Here is a 15,818-nt window from a genome sequence, read left to right on the forward strand (position 1 = left end):
GCCACTGTGCATCGTGGGGGGTGCGGCCTACCCTCTCATATCCTGGCTCATGAAGCCCTACACCAGATACCTTGACCCCGTGTGCATCACTCCTAAGTGTGTGTGTGGGGCCATGTCCCCAGCCTCCTTCTAGTGGCGGGAGGGTGTCTCACCCAGGTGTCAGATGTGTGAGCGACCTCCCCAGATCCTGTGAGCAGGAGCCCAGGGGTGCTGTGTGGCACAGACTGGTGCCGCATGTGCATCCACGTGCACGGACTGCAGCGCAATCCTCAGGCCAAGAAGGCTGAGTGAGGAGCGTGTCCCAGCCCCTCACCTCCCGTCACCTCCACCCTGTCTGTGTCAGGTACCTAAGATCACTCACCTGATGTTCCTTCCCTGGCCTCAGAGGATGCCTGGGACACATCCGGGCCATGGGGTACTAGCTCCAGGGTAAGCATGGTGACGGTGCTGGCTGTGTTGGGGTCACTGTCATCCTCCTCCTCTTCCCCATGACCAGCTCTGCCCCCTGGGCGGGTGACGACGGGCATCTCCAGCCCTGAGTTGACCACCAAATGTGGGGAAGGGGCTGCACCGCTTGCCAGGATGCGGTGCAGGTCCTGGTAATAGGGGCAGGAGTGGGGTTCTGCCCCGGAACAGGAGCTGTGCTCCCTCAACCTGGAATAGGCTTGTCAGAGCTCTTTGACTTTCATCCAGACCTGCTCCTGGGTCTGGATGTGGCCCGGCTGTCGGCCATGCAGCTGTAGATGTTGGCGTTGCTCCATCTGGTGTGGAGATCCTGGAGGTTTTCCTCCTCACCCCACACCTCAATGTGGGTCACGATCTCTGTCCCAGACCAGGAAGGCACGTGCCTCTTTTGGCACCTGGCAGGCTCCTGGGAGTCATCAGAGTGCTCCCTGGGAGCGGAGGAGAGGGCTCTTGAGGAGCTTGTGGGTCACTCATGATGGCCCTAGGACTGGTTGTGACAGCAGCAGTCTGGCTGGAGGCTGTCAGGGCCAGCTTTCTGCCACAAGCCCTTGCCCCTGTTGCTGCAGCTTTAAGGGCTGTAGGGGAAGAGGAACTATAGCAGTGGTCCCCAACCTTTTGGGGCTGCCACGCGTTCGGGGGCAGGGCCGCGCATGTGCTGCGCGCCTGGGGCAGGGGCCGCCCAGATCATTCAGTGGGCACGCACAAATGCCCCGGCGGGCGCCATGGCACCCACGGGCACCGCGTTGGGGCCCACTGAACTATAGAGTCCTGAGGGGTGTGGACGGAGTGGCCAGCAGGAGGCCCCTTATTTCAAAGTAACTCTAGCTGCTTTGTCCACACACACCCTATTCCAAAATAGCTATTTTGAAATGGGCATTATTCCTTGTGGAATGACATTTACAGATTTCGGAATGAGTTGTTCGTTATTTCAAAATTATTTCAAAATAACAGAATTACTGTGTAGACACTTGCATAGTTATTTTGGAATGTGCTGTGTAGAGACACCCTTAGTCTGAAAACCAGCATTTTATATAGCAGCTGAAGCTAGAATCCCAATAGCCTTCCAAACAAATCTAGCTTAGTTGATAGTGTCAAAATATTGTCCAGATGGAGGACTTCTTACTCCGACTCCTGTAACCCTCATGGTACGAGGAGTAAGGGAAGTCAGAGGAAGAGTGCTCTATTTCAAAATAAGTGCTGTGTAGATACTCCCTATTTCAAAATAAGCTACGTAATTGACGTAGCTCAATTTGCATAGCTTATTTCGAGTTAAGCCCTGCTGTGTAGACGTACCCTAAGTTTTATCCAAGCACCTGGACTCATAAGCAGCAGTTTATGGAGCTGTGATTTATATTATGATACTATGTGTAAATAACTAATGAGAGTGGTTCATGTAGCTGGCCCATGCCTCTCTGTCTAGTAGTTTGAAGCCTGAGCCCTCAGAACATGTGGGCAATGGCTCTGAACGGTTATTTGATAAAGATTTTTTCTGCAAGCTTTATGGTAAGATATGTGGGAAAGTGGTGTGTGTGTGTGTGGGGGGGGTGTGTGTTAAATCTCTTATTCCTCTTTGTAAATTATCAGCTGAAAGAGGAGGGGTTGACAGAAGCTTGAAATGACTGAGTGGGTGGCCTGTACCAGTATTTTCAGGTGGTCCCCTTGCTCTCTTGTAGGACCTTTGAGGCCCAGGAAAAGTGCATAGAGGGAGGGAACTTCAGACTGGATTACAAAGCAGCCCTCAGCCAAAGAGGTTTCCAATCAGTTCCCTCCAGCAGCAGGGCTGGAGCTGCCTTGGGAGCACCGTGCCCCCCCCCCCCCCCTTTTACAACTGCAGCTCATGTCTGAGCCTTCTCCACAAGCTTGCAATGACAGCTCTGATACATTGCATTCCCCAGGGCTGTGTGTCAATCGACCTGGGGAAGCCAGGCTGGGTTTGGGAGTGGGGGGTGCAGGTGGGAGATTCCCACTATAAAAGAACCATTCTCATTTCACAGCTGATTCCGTTTCTTGTCCTTGCTTTAACTCCCTCCTCTTCCTTTTATTGGGGAGGTGGGGAGAGGTGTGGAAAGCATTTTGTGTCCTTACAATAAACAAAGGAATCTCCACCTTGTTCCAAGCCTGAGGCATGGCCTGCACTGAAAACCACCAGGCAGGCTGCCACTCTTTCCCTGTTGCACTACTGTCAAACTTGTAGCTAGCAGTGCAATAATGAAAGGGCGTCGGTCTGCCAGGTACCAGCCTTCTTCCAGTGACAGCCTGCAGGGGTGGGGGGCTGGGTCGAAAACCCTGAGGTCCCTTTGCTAAGAATTAGGTTGCTCTCACCTCCTCCACGACTTTAAAAAGGATGTATTTTATTGTGTAATTTTTGTTTTCAGCCATAAAGCAGTTGAGATCTGGGACTATGAATCAGTTTCTGCTCATTCGCTCTGGCGGGGAAAGGTGAGCTGCTCAGAACCACTCAGGCACTGAAATCGGACATGCTGGGAGAGTTCACAGAACAGAAGACACCTCAGCACAATTGGCATCAATGTGAGAGGAAGTGCAGGTTTTTGAGAGAAATCCAGTATCCTAAATGCCTGTCTCTACCTGGTCTACTAGATCGGTACAGAGGGAGAGGTTAATGTAATGGTCCAAAAAATAAAGTAATTTCACTAATTTTTCTGCCTTATGACAGATTAGCTTTATTTCAGGTTGCCAGAAACTTACCAATATTCAGCAGCACAAAGTGGATTAAAAAAATAATTTAAAAGGTTCCTGGTTGTTGTGGTTCAAGTTGTCATTGGGTATGGGACTGGGGCAGGCAGAGGTAGTGAAGAGTGTGGGCAGGGGAAGAGGTGTGGAGTACAGACTAGTGGAATGCTTGTGGATAGGGGAGAAGGGGGGGGAGTACTGCTGGAACCTATAGGAATGAACTGGAGCACTACTTGCTGCATGTGTGGGCTGAGCAGTCCAGGAAATAGCCCTTTGATTATTGGTGGCTATGGTGAAATGGACTGTGGGATGGGGGTGGGGCAGGAGTGTTATGCTCATAAGACGCACACGGGATCTTTTCTAGGGGAAAAGGCAATACGCCGCATTTATTGAAAATACAAAATGAAAAGAGCATATGCCTTCACACACACACAGGTCCTGCAGATGGTGCATCGTTACCAGTCCATGGTGGCTCAAGTCAGTCTTGCTGGCCAGGCAAGGCTGACTAAGCGAGGAGTCAGGGTCTTGTTGATTGTAAGTCAAGGCTTCTCTGAGGCTTGGCTTGCAGGACGGAACCCAGAGTCCTAATGGCCAGAGCTCCCCTTCTTCTATATGTAAGTTTCTATTGGAGTCTGTGGGTATTGCAGTGTCATGATGCAATCGGTGTTCTTCTGTGTTTTCCGGAGTTATCCTTTGATGATGACTGTCAGGCTGCCCATCATTGTGTCTCACTCTTCAGGGTCTCTGCCTGTCTCCAGTGTTCTGTCAATGCCGCTAATTCAATTCAGCCTCAGACACAATGCATGTTTCCTGGTTATCTTAAAGGTTCCCACTTCTTGACTACCTGTGCATTTGTGAAAGCTGTCACACACACACATCCTCCACTCACACCACACAATTTTACAGTGTTTCACACAAGATTAATAGTTACTAAAGGAACAGCAGAAAGAAAGGAATCTTGCACAACTTAGGGTATGTCTACACTACAAAGTTAATTCGAAATAACAGCCGTTATTTCGAATTAACTTTAATAGCGTCTATACATGCAAACCGCTATTTCGAAATAAATTCGAAAGAGTGGAGCACTTAATTTGAATTTGGTAAACCTCATTCTACAAGGAGTAACTCCAAATTCGAAATAGCTATTTTGAAATAAGTGCTGTGTAGACACTTAATTCGAAATAGGGGGCCTCCAGCCCTTCCCAGGGAGCCCTGGTGGCCACTCTGGGCACAACCAGGAAAACTTACTCTCCTCTCCCCCAGCCCCGGAGCCACTAAAGGGGTAGACCCTGGCCACAGTGCATGTGCCAGCTCCAAACCTGCCAGCCCAGAGCCAGCAGTGGCCACCGGAGCCCCTGACCCAGAGGCCCCAAAACATGAGCCAGCCAGCCCTCCACCGCTCCCCAGGAGCAGTCTGCCAGCTCCCAGGTGCCCGACAGGGGCTGGAGAAGGCGGGCGCCTTCCTGGTCCAGGGTGGAGATCATGGACCTTATTCAGGTTTGGGGGGATACCCCCAACATCCATGATCTCCGCACTAGACGGAGGAATGCGGCCGTCTATGGCAGGATAGCTGCCAGCCTGGCCACCAAAGGCCACATGTGAACCCAGGAGCAGGTTTGCATGAAAATCAAGTTGGTCTGGTGAGACCCCCAACCCTGAGCCCTGAGCTTCCCCTCCCCCTTCTTCCCCTTGCTTCCCCCTTCCAGCTCCCTCCTCACAGGTTTCCCCCTCCCCTCTCCCGCCCTCTCTCTTCCCCTCTCCCACCTCCTTTTCCCAGTCTCCCCAGAGGTCCATCCCCCCCCAGTTTGGTTCAATGAACCCAGTTTCTGTTTTTGAACATACGTGTCTTTTATTTGACATCAGGAAGGGGGCTAGGGAGGGGTAAGTGGAAGGACGTGAGGGAGGAATGGGGCACGAGCCCCCAGTGGGGAGGACCAGGGAGGCTCTGAGGGCTCCTCATGGTGGACACTCTCCCTCAGGGCCTCCTGGATCCTGACAGCCCCCCGATGGACCCCCCCAGATGGCAGCCTGCAGCAAGTGCAGCTGGGCTGATGGCAACGACCCCACGAGATGCACCGGCGTGCCCAGGGGCAACTCTAGTTCCATGTGGCCGAGTGCTGTGGTGTCCCGAGTTCAGGCACTCAGGGCACTCCAAGACAGGACTGCTTTGCTGTCCCTCATTGAGGTAGACAAGCAAGCAGGGAACCCTGAGAACTGTCTGTCCGGGGCAGGGGTCGGGTCCCTTTAAGCATGGAGCTCAGTTAGCCTCAGGCAGCAGCCCCACACACTAAGTCCTAAGCTGATGCCCTGCTGGCACTGGATCCGGCCAGACTTAACTTCGGTTCAGAGTCCACTCAGTGTGGACGCGCTATTTCGAAATAGCAAAACGCTATTTCAAACTAGGTTTTGTGTGTAGATGCGTTATTTCGAATTAGCTTAATTCAAATGAACTATTTCGAATTAAGTTAACTCGAATTAACACTGTAGTGTAGATGTGCCCTTAGTTTGTGATACAGACAAGGGTACAACTTCATTTGTAATGCTAACAGGAGGCAAGTCCTTACAGTACACTTTGTCTAATTAAGAGAAACGGTGCAATAGAAGCAGACAGAACTTATGAGCAAGTCATTATACATCACATCATGCTTATAGTCTTATAACTAGTACTAAAATATACCTTTTTGCTACAGGAGGAAGAGACTCAAAAGGGTATTTCCTTTAGTAAAGTACATTTCCATGCTGGCTGTTGAACCTGCACTTCTTGCTGACATGATTTCTGCTTCATTGTGACTTTTTGCAGGGGAAGATTAGCACAGAATGCAGGCTAGCTGTGCAGGAGGGATGCAATCTAATCCTAATGAAAAGGCTTTTACAGTCCATGCTTCATTTCCTATTTCTTTGGGATACTCTCTCCCTCTCTCTCACCCAGGCAGATATAAAAGATGGAGCCTTCTCGTCAGTCTGTCTCCCAGGGGGAAGTCTGCTCCCTCCCTAGCTTTACCTTCAGACTTTGTGCACACACAAAAAGGGTTCAGCAGCATGTGGGTGGGCATGGATAGCACAGGAAGCTGCTTTTCTCTTTCCCGCCCAGCCTGCCCAGGAAGCTCCTCGTGCTTTTATTTGCTGGGGCATTTTGCTCTGCATAGCTGAGCAAAATCCACGGGTCTCCCAAGTGTTAGCTATGCATGGAATGGGGGCTGGGGAGGGGACTGGCCAGTTTGCATGGGAAGGGGACCTGCTGGGCCCCAGTGTTTATTTTTTTGCTGACCTTTTGGGGATATGGTCAGTGAGAGCTGTGACAGCTGCTGGAAGCGGTAGGGGCTTTGAAGATTGCAGAGGTTGTGACCTGGAGGCCCCTTTGACTCAGAAGCTCCTAGGACTGTGAGGAATCAGGGAGAAGGGGAGGTGAAGCAGGGGCTGCTCTTTGGCCATTTTTCAATTGGTGAATGAAACAGGAAAGGACAAATGCAAGAAGAAAGAGGAGCGATTACTTCCACTGGGGTGAGTTGCTGAGAAGGGGAATCTCTCTGGTCAAGGCTTAAAAAGCAGTAATGAAATAAAAATGTGCTCCTAGCCCCAAGCACCTCAGTCTTTTCCAAATTAAAGGCTATTGCAAATCAATATTGGTAAATAAGTCAAAAGTCAGCTCCTGCAAACTGTTCTGGATCACTGAGATATAACCGCCTGCCATTTCCACCCTGATCCTGAGCTCTGTAGGGGAACTCCTACCCCTGCCTGTTCCAGTCCAACTTCACTGCCCCTGTTCCCTAGGGTCTCACACAGAAACCTCTTCCCCTTTGCAAAATGCTGTACTGCATTGATGGTCCACAACAGAGTGTCATAAATAATGACAATGGTGCTGCCCTTGCCAAAATAAGTGAACAAAGTACATTTTGTGATGCTGGATCCTTGACTTTTTTAAATGTTGCTTGTTCACTGGGGAATTTGCACTATTTGGCAGCCTGCCATGGGGCTCCCCTGCCTTACCATGAATTGGGGAGGCTCCTCTAGGCCTGGTGAACCATATTAAATTCTTGTTTTTAGTTACGTAAGCCCATGTCATCCTGCATCTTTTCTTTTGAACTAGTAATTAGAACAGCAAACAGGGCAACTGCCTTCAGCTGACCACCCCACAACAGAGGCAAGGAAAGCAAACAGGCTTTTCAGTGAAGTGACCTCTGAAGTGTTACCATGAAGTGTAAATGGAGTCCTGTGTGTTGCTTACATAGTATCATTTAGGGTGTGGGTTTTACACATTCTTCTGCTAAATAGTTATACAAGATTTGCTTTAAAATGACCAATGTAAATCCAGCGCTGGCTTTAAAGGAAAACTCCAGTGATTAGGTCTAATACCTCTAGTAGCTATAGCTATTTGCTATAAACCATGCACAATAAGAATGTCCTTCTAGGAATATCTGTCACTGTTGTCAACCATCCCTTACTGAGAATGGTGTTGGTGGATCTCAATGAAGCCTGCCATTTTTACTGTTACTTCCCAGCAGGAAGATTAGTCTGCTGCCTTTTAGGGCCATCTCCTGCCATTGAGCCACATGCAGAACTCCCATGGATTTAACTCAGTGTGGAACCAAGGCAGGATATGGGCTGGCAATTTGTGACAAAAGAAGTGCTAATGAAGCAGATGACAAGGACTGGAGCCCATCCCAGCTGCATGTTACATTTATTTACTAGAAAACAAGACGGAGGAAACCTATGAGCATTGTTTATATTAACAAAACCAACTTCCCTTTACATCCCTCCCCCCCTTGTGCCCCTTTTACTTGGAAACTTGATCCTCAGCTCCTCCATTCTGTCTTCAGTCACATGCCCCTTTAAAACACCACATTTCCCTTCCACTAACCCTTCCACCCAGAGTCCCCCAAAGCATGTTAGCAAAACTGCACTGTTGAGATTTGAGCCTCTCTGCTGCCCCCCCCCCCTCAAATCCACCCACCCCATGTGTCATGATCAGGAGTGCTGACCAGCACCCGGTGACTAAGGGGTTAACTCAGGTACCTAGCAAAGGTACCTGCTGGGGGCGGGGCAGAGGGGTGTTTTGGCAGTCAGCCAATAACAATGCAGGTAGGAATTTCAAACTGGGAAAGAGGGTTCTTTTTTCTCTCCTCTTTGAGATGAGAACAGTTTCTCCCAGGTACTGAGGGAGATGGGAGATGTTTCTCTCTCTCCAAGAACGGGCTTCTTGAAATGTGTAAGTAGGGAAGAGTTTAGATAGTCCGGCAGGGTTTATTGTTTTCCTTGTTTGGGGGTTTGGAAATCATGTCTGAGCTGGCTAATTGTTTTTCTCTTTTGTAACTAAGTATTACAGCCCAGGGCTTTCCCAGAGTATATATCAAACTGTGGCTATTTACCACCTAGCCAATTTACCATGCTTGCAACTGTAGTTTTGTTTTGATAAGTGTTTTTTTTATTTTAATTAACCGGTATTGGTTGATTGTTGTGTCCTTAGGACTATGTGCTTAGTTATAAGGGCAGAGTCCATTGTTGTCTGTGGATTCCCTCTGTTTTTCCCAACTCCAAGTAAAACGGAGGTTGGGACAGGGGGGAGTTTTACCATAGGGAGGGGATTCCCAAGTGATCTCTTCCCTGATTTTCTTGGAATCACTTGAGTGGTGGCAGCGAAGAACCAGTCTTGTTTTTTTTTTTTTCTTTTTGGATCTCAGGGGGACTGAGATTGAATAAGTTTGTCTCTGGGAAACACAGAGACAAGTTTTGCAGTGGTTATTCTGCTAGCTGGCTCCCCAACTCTGCACACAGTGGCTACGTCTACACTGGCATGATTTTCCGAAAATGCTTTTAACGGAAAAGAAACTTCATTGCAGGACAGGATGCAGAAATAATGTGTACCCAGTCAATATGGGGATAATTGAAATCCCCCACTATTATTGAGTTTTTTAATTTGATAGTGAAGGGTATGCATGGAGAGGCATGCTGTGGCTCACCACCCTAGCAACAGCCTGGGGGAGGCTAAGGGGAGGGGGGTGAGCTCGGCATGTGGACTGGAGAGGTGCGGGCATGTGACAAACAAAGCCATATATGGAAAGGTTGAATCTGATTGGTTTAGAAGTTTGTGTTATGTAACCTGTAACCATGTGCTATAAAACAGCAAGGGGAGGGGCTCCTTGCTCGAGGGGCTCTGGCTGATTTTAGTACCAGGGGCTCTCCCTTTGTGCACATTGAATAAAGTATTGAATTGAATTGAATTGAATTGAATTGAAGACCCTTGATTCTGCCCAGCACCTGAGTCTCTGGGAACCGCAAAATCCCAACAGTTTCTTGGCGCAGCGAGCAGGGTGAGAAATATCCTTCAGGATCAAGACCTACAATCAAGTTGGAGGGTGATTTTGTTCATTTTTCATTTGGTTGTGTGTCCCTGACCTGACTGGTGACTCTCACACCTTTTGTAGTAAGTGAAACTGGGTGTTGGAGAATTTAAGGGGTTTGTTGCAGTTTTGTAACATTTTGGTTGCAGTCTTAAGACACTGTACTTAGTGTGGGGGCGGGTTAAGCTGTAAGTTCCTCTGACTAAGTGTTGTTGAAGTGGGAAATCAAAGAGGCCATAAGGACCAACAGTTAATGTAGGGGCAGGTATAGCCATAAATACCTCTAGTTAATGTGTTGGCTGGCCCAGATCTCCTAATTGGAAATTGTTATTAGTTTGTAAACAGTATTGTATTTAAATATTTTGAGATTGGAGGCTATTTAGGTTTAAAAAAAAGGGAAAGATGAAGGGATTTAGTGATCCACAATATGAAGAGTGTTTAATTAGTGCTTTTATCACTATTGTAGCAGTAAGTTTATTAGTTTTCTTGTTGAGATATCTTGGCTGTGTGACTGAAAGAAAGAAGGATGACCAACCCCCATTACAAGTGGGCAATACTGATTTTGTGCATAAACCACAATATTTATCAAAGGACAAATTGGCTGGCATGTGTTTAATTGTTGATTATGAACAGCTGGTTAGAAAGTGCAATATGCTAAAAGGAAGGATAGGAGAGTTAGAAGCAGAGGTAGAAAAACTGCAAACAGAAGCAAAAAACTATAAAGAAACAGCCTTGCAGGAAGAGAGATCTTGTCCCTCAGCACGTTTGGACCCTACACGTGGAATGTGGGGATATCAGTCTGGTTTTATGGCTCCAGTGAGAGTGCACACTGTCCCTAATCCTAATCAAGGGGAAGGGGACCCTGCTACTGTTAGTCGCCTAGAGCACACTCCTATGAGTCCATCTGACTTGCAGAGCATGTTAAAAGAATTGCCATCTTTGCAGCTTAATAACCCAAACCTACCCTTCTGGGAAAAGGTGCAGGAGTGGATGGTCGTGGGAGGCCTGCATGCTTTTGATGTTTTCACCATGGTAAAAGCAAAATGTCCTGTGCACCCTGACAGTCAATTTTGGTTTGCATTTACTGTTAAAGGGAAGCAATATACTTTTACTTGCCTAAGCCAGGGTTTTCATAACTCATCTACTTTGTTTCATAGAGCATTAGCTGATGTGCTGGCAAAGCTGCCAGACATGGCTTCTTGTGTTGTACAGTATGTTGATGATCTTCTTATCTCCTCACCAGATCGCCAAACGCACATGAAAGACTTAGAAGTGATCCTGCAGCACTTGGCAGACAGTGTGGTAAAATGTAATGCTAGAAAGGCTCAGATTGCAAAGGGGGAAGTATCATATCTGGGGTACCTAATATCCAAAGGGTACAAGCGTTTAACTGTTGACCGCACGGAGGCTATTAATGCATGCCCACGACCAACTACGGTCAGGGGAGTTAGGAAAGTGTTGGGGCTATTCAATTTCTGCCGAACTCAAATCCCCAATTATTCAAGGATTGTCCAGCCTCTTAATAATCTCCTGAAGGGTGCTGGTGGACCACATGAGGCAATTGAATGGACACTTGACTGTGAACAGGCATTTACCACATTGAAAAAAAGGCTAAGTACTGCCCCAGGGTTGGGACTTCCTAATCCATTAATGCCTTTTACATTGTACACGCATGTCAGTGAGGGACATATGGCAGCAGTATTAACGCAAAAACATGGGGATAAACAGCGCCCAGTAGCATACTACTCTTCTACACTAGATGCTGTCACTCAAGCAATGCCACCATGCCTTCAGGCAGTGGAAGGAGCTTCTATGGCCCTAAATCAGGCCACACCACTTATTGGTTCACAGGATGTAAATATTGTTGTACCTCACGCTGTGCTTGCTATTTTATCAGGGAAGAAATCCTCAGCAGTCCATGTAGCAAGATGGACTCGATGGGAAACGAGCTTGCTAATGCCTTCGGTACATCTGCAACGAGCGTCATCGTTAAACCCTGCTACCCTCATGCCTACCCCAGATGAGGGACACCCACATCATTGTTGCCTTGAGGAAGAGCCCATGGACGTTCCATTGGTAAAAGAAACTGAAATACCTGGTGCCCCTTGCCTATATGTGGATGGTTCTTCCTTCTATGTGGATGGCAAGCGACACACAGGATGGGCCGTTTGTACTCAAGATGGACAGCTGGTGGCACACGGCAGTTTGCCTGGGGCATCTGCACAAGTAGCAGAACTGCAGGCATTAGTTGCAGCATGTGAAGCTGCGAAAGGTCATGCTGTAAACATATATACTGATTCTAGATATGCGTTTGGGGTTGTACATGATTATGTTAACCTGTGGGTAAATCGGGGATTCCTGACGAGTACAGGATCCCCAATACAAAATGGGGGAATAGTGGAGAAACTTCATGAAGCCATGCAGAAACCTACTGAATTAGCAGTGATAAAAGTGAGGGCCCACACAAAAGGGACAGACCCTCATAGTAAGGGGAACCGAAGAGCAGACGAACTAGCTAAACGAGCAGCAGTGGAAGGTAAAGAGATGCAATTGATTGCTGCAACACAGCCTCTCATAAAAACCCCAAACTTTTTTGAATTACAGGACATCCAACATGCTGCACCAAGGGCAGAGAAGTGGTTATGGATAGATAATGGAGGCAAACTGTGTGATGATAACACTTGGAGAGGCCCAGGAAACACATTAGTGTTACCAAATGTGCTGATGGGAACCATGATACAAATATATCACATGTTGGGACATGATGGAGCACGGAGGGTGATCCACCGGATGTCAGACACCTGGTGGCATCCTAAGCTTAATGCAAATGTGCATGATTATGTGAGGAGGTGTGTAACATGTGCTCAATGTAATTCTGCTCCCACAGTGAAAGTGAGAATGCGACATCAGCCAAGACCAACACAGCCCTTCACACAGTTACAAGTAAATTTCATTGGACCCCTGCCAAGGTGCAGAGGGAAAGAATATGTTCTCGTGATCGTGGATCACTTTACTAAGTGGGTAGAAGCTTTCCCAGTGGCCAAGGCCACTGCATCTGATGTAGCTAAAATATTGATGACCGAAATAATTCCCCGATGGGGATTTCCATGCTTCATTGATAGTGACCAAGGTACCCACTTTACAGGGAAGGTGATGAAAACAGTATGCATGTCACTGGGGATCAAACAGAAATTCCACTGTCCCTACCATCCCCAGAGTTCGGGATTAGTAGAAAGAGCTAACCGAACCATTAAAAACAAACTAACCAAACAGATGTTTTCTGCTACAGGGAAAGACTGGGTCACCAATTTACCAGTGGTTCTCATGTCTATGAGATCCAGTCCTACTAATCCACATTCCTTATCTCCTTTTGAAATGCTGACAGGGCGGGCGATGAGGACGCCAGGAAATCTGTGCATTGGAGCGGGGGAGTTGTATGTCATGGGTGACCAGCTTGTTGAATATTGCAAATTGTTATCTCAGTGTGTCTCACAGGACCCCCGAACTGAACCAGACCCAAAGGCTAGTGAAGAGGACACATGTGAGGTGCAGCCCGGTGATCAAGTACTGGTGAAAGCCTATAGAAAACGAACCTTTGAACCAGCCTGGACTGGACCTCACATGGTTCTTCTGGTAACTCCTTCAGCAGCCCGGGTCACTGGAATTCCAGTTTGGGTGCACCTGTCACGAGTAAAAGTATACAAGGGTGACACTCAACATAGGGCACAATAATCTCTGTTTACCCTATGGACTCCTTGAGGGCCATTCTCAGTATTGTTAAGTGTTTTATTGATGTAGTCACCTGGGGAGGAGCCACTGGATCAGTTGTAAATGCCATTACTCAAGCTATCAAATCTCATAATAGGGACTGGGTTGAAAATTTGTTAGTAGCAGGGATGACAGTTTATTGTGGTGAGAATAGGGCTCATGTCTAATTAATTAGATATCACCTTAACTCAGCAACATAGTTGGTTAGGTCCTCACTGTTGTACTCAGCCATCTATTAAAAACTACTAAAATGTCTGAGCAAGCATTGGTCTGGAATGGTGTTATCATACTGGCATGGTGTTAACATGAAAGTTGTAGCCCTGATAGGAGACTTGCTCGTGTCACAGGTGCCCTGTTGGGTGAGAGCCGCAGTTCTCAAAGACTGAATGTCTTCACCTTGCATGATGGCAGGGGAGTGGTCTCTATTGATAATGGGCATTTTGGAATGATTATTCCATCTTTGGAGAGGTGTTAATTCCTGTGGGTTGGTCTCCTGGATTGGAGGCTCAGCCCTTCCACCCACTCCCAATCTCATGTCATAGACACCAGTGTAGCTGAGTATGTAATAATGGCTGGAGATAACTATATAGCTTTCCCATGGGACCAATGTTCCATCCTGGGAGGATGGGTTTTGCATATAAGAAACATGGAGTCAGGACAAGCCCTATCTCAAATGTTGGGACCTGACTTAATGGTGCATGTAATGTTTAATTTAATGGATGATATAACAGTGAAGAAAGACTCCACTACCTGGTGTGGATTTGGGTATTTAGCTTTGGAAAGTAAGCCTGGCTTGAACATCTCGTACTTCCTATTGTGGAAGATATTATGAAAGAAGTGGTAAGGCAATTACAGTGATTCCGTGGATAGAAGAGTTTGCTATTGTGGGAACAGAGATTCCCTGGGGATGGATTTCAGTTGTGTTTTCGCAATGGATATGGGGACTTACTATTACTTTTAGTGTAGATACCATTATGTATTAAAGGTTGAATGTATTGTTTAATTCTGTTACCAAAACTGTAATTAATTAAGTGTTGATAAGGTCAATTATAGCTCCTAATAAATACAAGGAAGTGGTGTTAGTGGGGTCTAAGAATTGTTCTTAGCCCCAAAACCAAATGGGGGAGCTGAAGGGTATGCATGGAGAGGCATGCTGTGGCTCACCACCCTAGCAACAGCCTGGGGGAGGCTAAGGGGAGGGGGGTGAGCTCGGCATGTGGACTGGAGAGGTGCGGGCATGTGACAAACAAAGCCATATATGGAAAGGTTGAATCTGATTGGTTTAGAAGTTTGTGTTATGTAACCTGTAACCATGTGCTATAAAACAGCAAGGGGAGGGGCTCCTTGCTCGAGGGGCTCTGGCTGATTTTAGTACCAGGGGCTCTCCCTTTGTGCACATTGAATAAAGTATTGAATTGAATTGAATTGAATTGAATTGAATTGAAGACCCTTGATTCTGCCCAGCACCTGAGTCTCTGGGAACCGCAAAATCCCAACAATAGCCTCTCTAATCTCCCTTAGCATTTCATAGTCACCATCACTGTCCTGGTAAGGTGGTCAATAATAGATCCCTACTGCTATATTCTTATTATTGGAGCATGGAATTACTACCCATAGAGTCCTCAGCCTCTCCTATGTTCATTTGCTGATACCTTTGCTAACAGTGGGTATTCAGAGCACCCAGTTAAAAACCATGGGGAATTCTGCTTCATAAGAAAAAAGTCTAACAAAAGAGATTGACCTTGGGAGCTTTTACTAATTGAAGGGGCTAAGATGTGGCAGAAAAATAAAATGTTTTTAGATTAAAAAAATTGATCCCTTAGAATCTGTATCTAGAAGTTAGATTGGTGGTCACCTTTACGTGCAACAAGTGTTGGAAGTTATAGGTAAGAGTGTTAACTAGACAAAAGTGTGAACTCTGTTAAAGAGAGATTCTCACCTTCAATGCCCCAAATATATTTTACGAAAGAAGCACATTTTGGGATGAAGGGAGCTAAACAGTTTCTCACTCATGCCTAGAATAAGTTATGGAACCATCCTTAAAGTCACAACCAGCTGAACAACTAATCGATCAAGGCAGTTAGGTGATTTGCACACGGTAAAAGCACATCTTATAGATGGCTAGGCACTCCATGGCCATGATGAGACCCTGCCATGCAGCAGCAGGATTATATAGGACAGGGATGTTTATGATAGGTCTCCAGCCAGGCAATGGAAATCACTACCTGGCTCGCTTGGCAGAAAGACATTGCTTTCTTGGGGGAAGCTTGAATGAACAGATGCATTTTCCTGGGGAGTGGCAAAGGTGCTGTGAGATCTGGGCAATGATACTTACACTTAAACATGCATGTGAGAGGAAGTTTATTGCACTCTGTAACAGGGTCAGCTTGTTTGTGAGCACTCCTCTGTGGCCAAGGGGTGTCGGGTAAGCTTTTTGCCTGGTTGTCTGGTACCTTCTTGCTCCCTGTGTCACTTCCCCAGATGCTGCCCTGTCTGGTCCTCACAAGGTTCTGAGGCTAGGGTCTGACTAGCCCTGTCTGCAGTGCTTGTATTAGC

General features: G+C 47.1%; 1 long non-coding RNA gene across 2 annotated transcripts in view; it reads left to right on the forward strand.

The window, feature by feature from the left end:
• The window catches only part of LOC149520877 (uncharacterized), a 37,146-nt gene extending 22,459 nt beyond the window's left edge, over positions 1 to 14,687 (forward strand). Inside the window, exon 2 of one of the 2 annotated variants that reach the window (XR_016348250.1) lies at positions 2,841 to 14,687. This is a non-coding gene — a long non-coding RNA (uncharacterized LOC149520877). The remainder of the gene's footprint in view (positions 1 to 2,840) is intronic. The other variant, XR_016348251.1, reaches the window with a different exon arrangement.
• Positions 14,688 to 15,818: the final 1,131 nt, after the last annotated feature.

This window comes from Pelodiscus sinensis, chromosome W (genome assembly GCF_052426305.1).
Source record: "Pelodiscus sinensis isolate ZL-2025 chromosome W, ASM5242630v1, whole genome shotgun sequence".
NCBI lineage: Eukaryota > Metazoa > Chordata > Testudines > Trionychidae > Pelodiscus > Pelodiscus sinensis.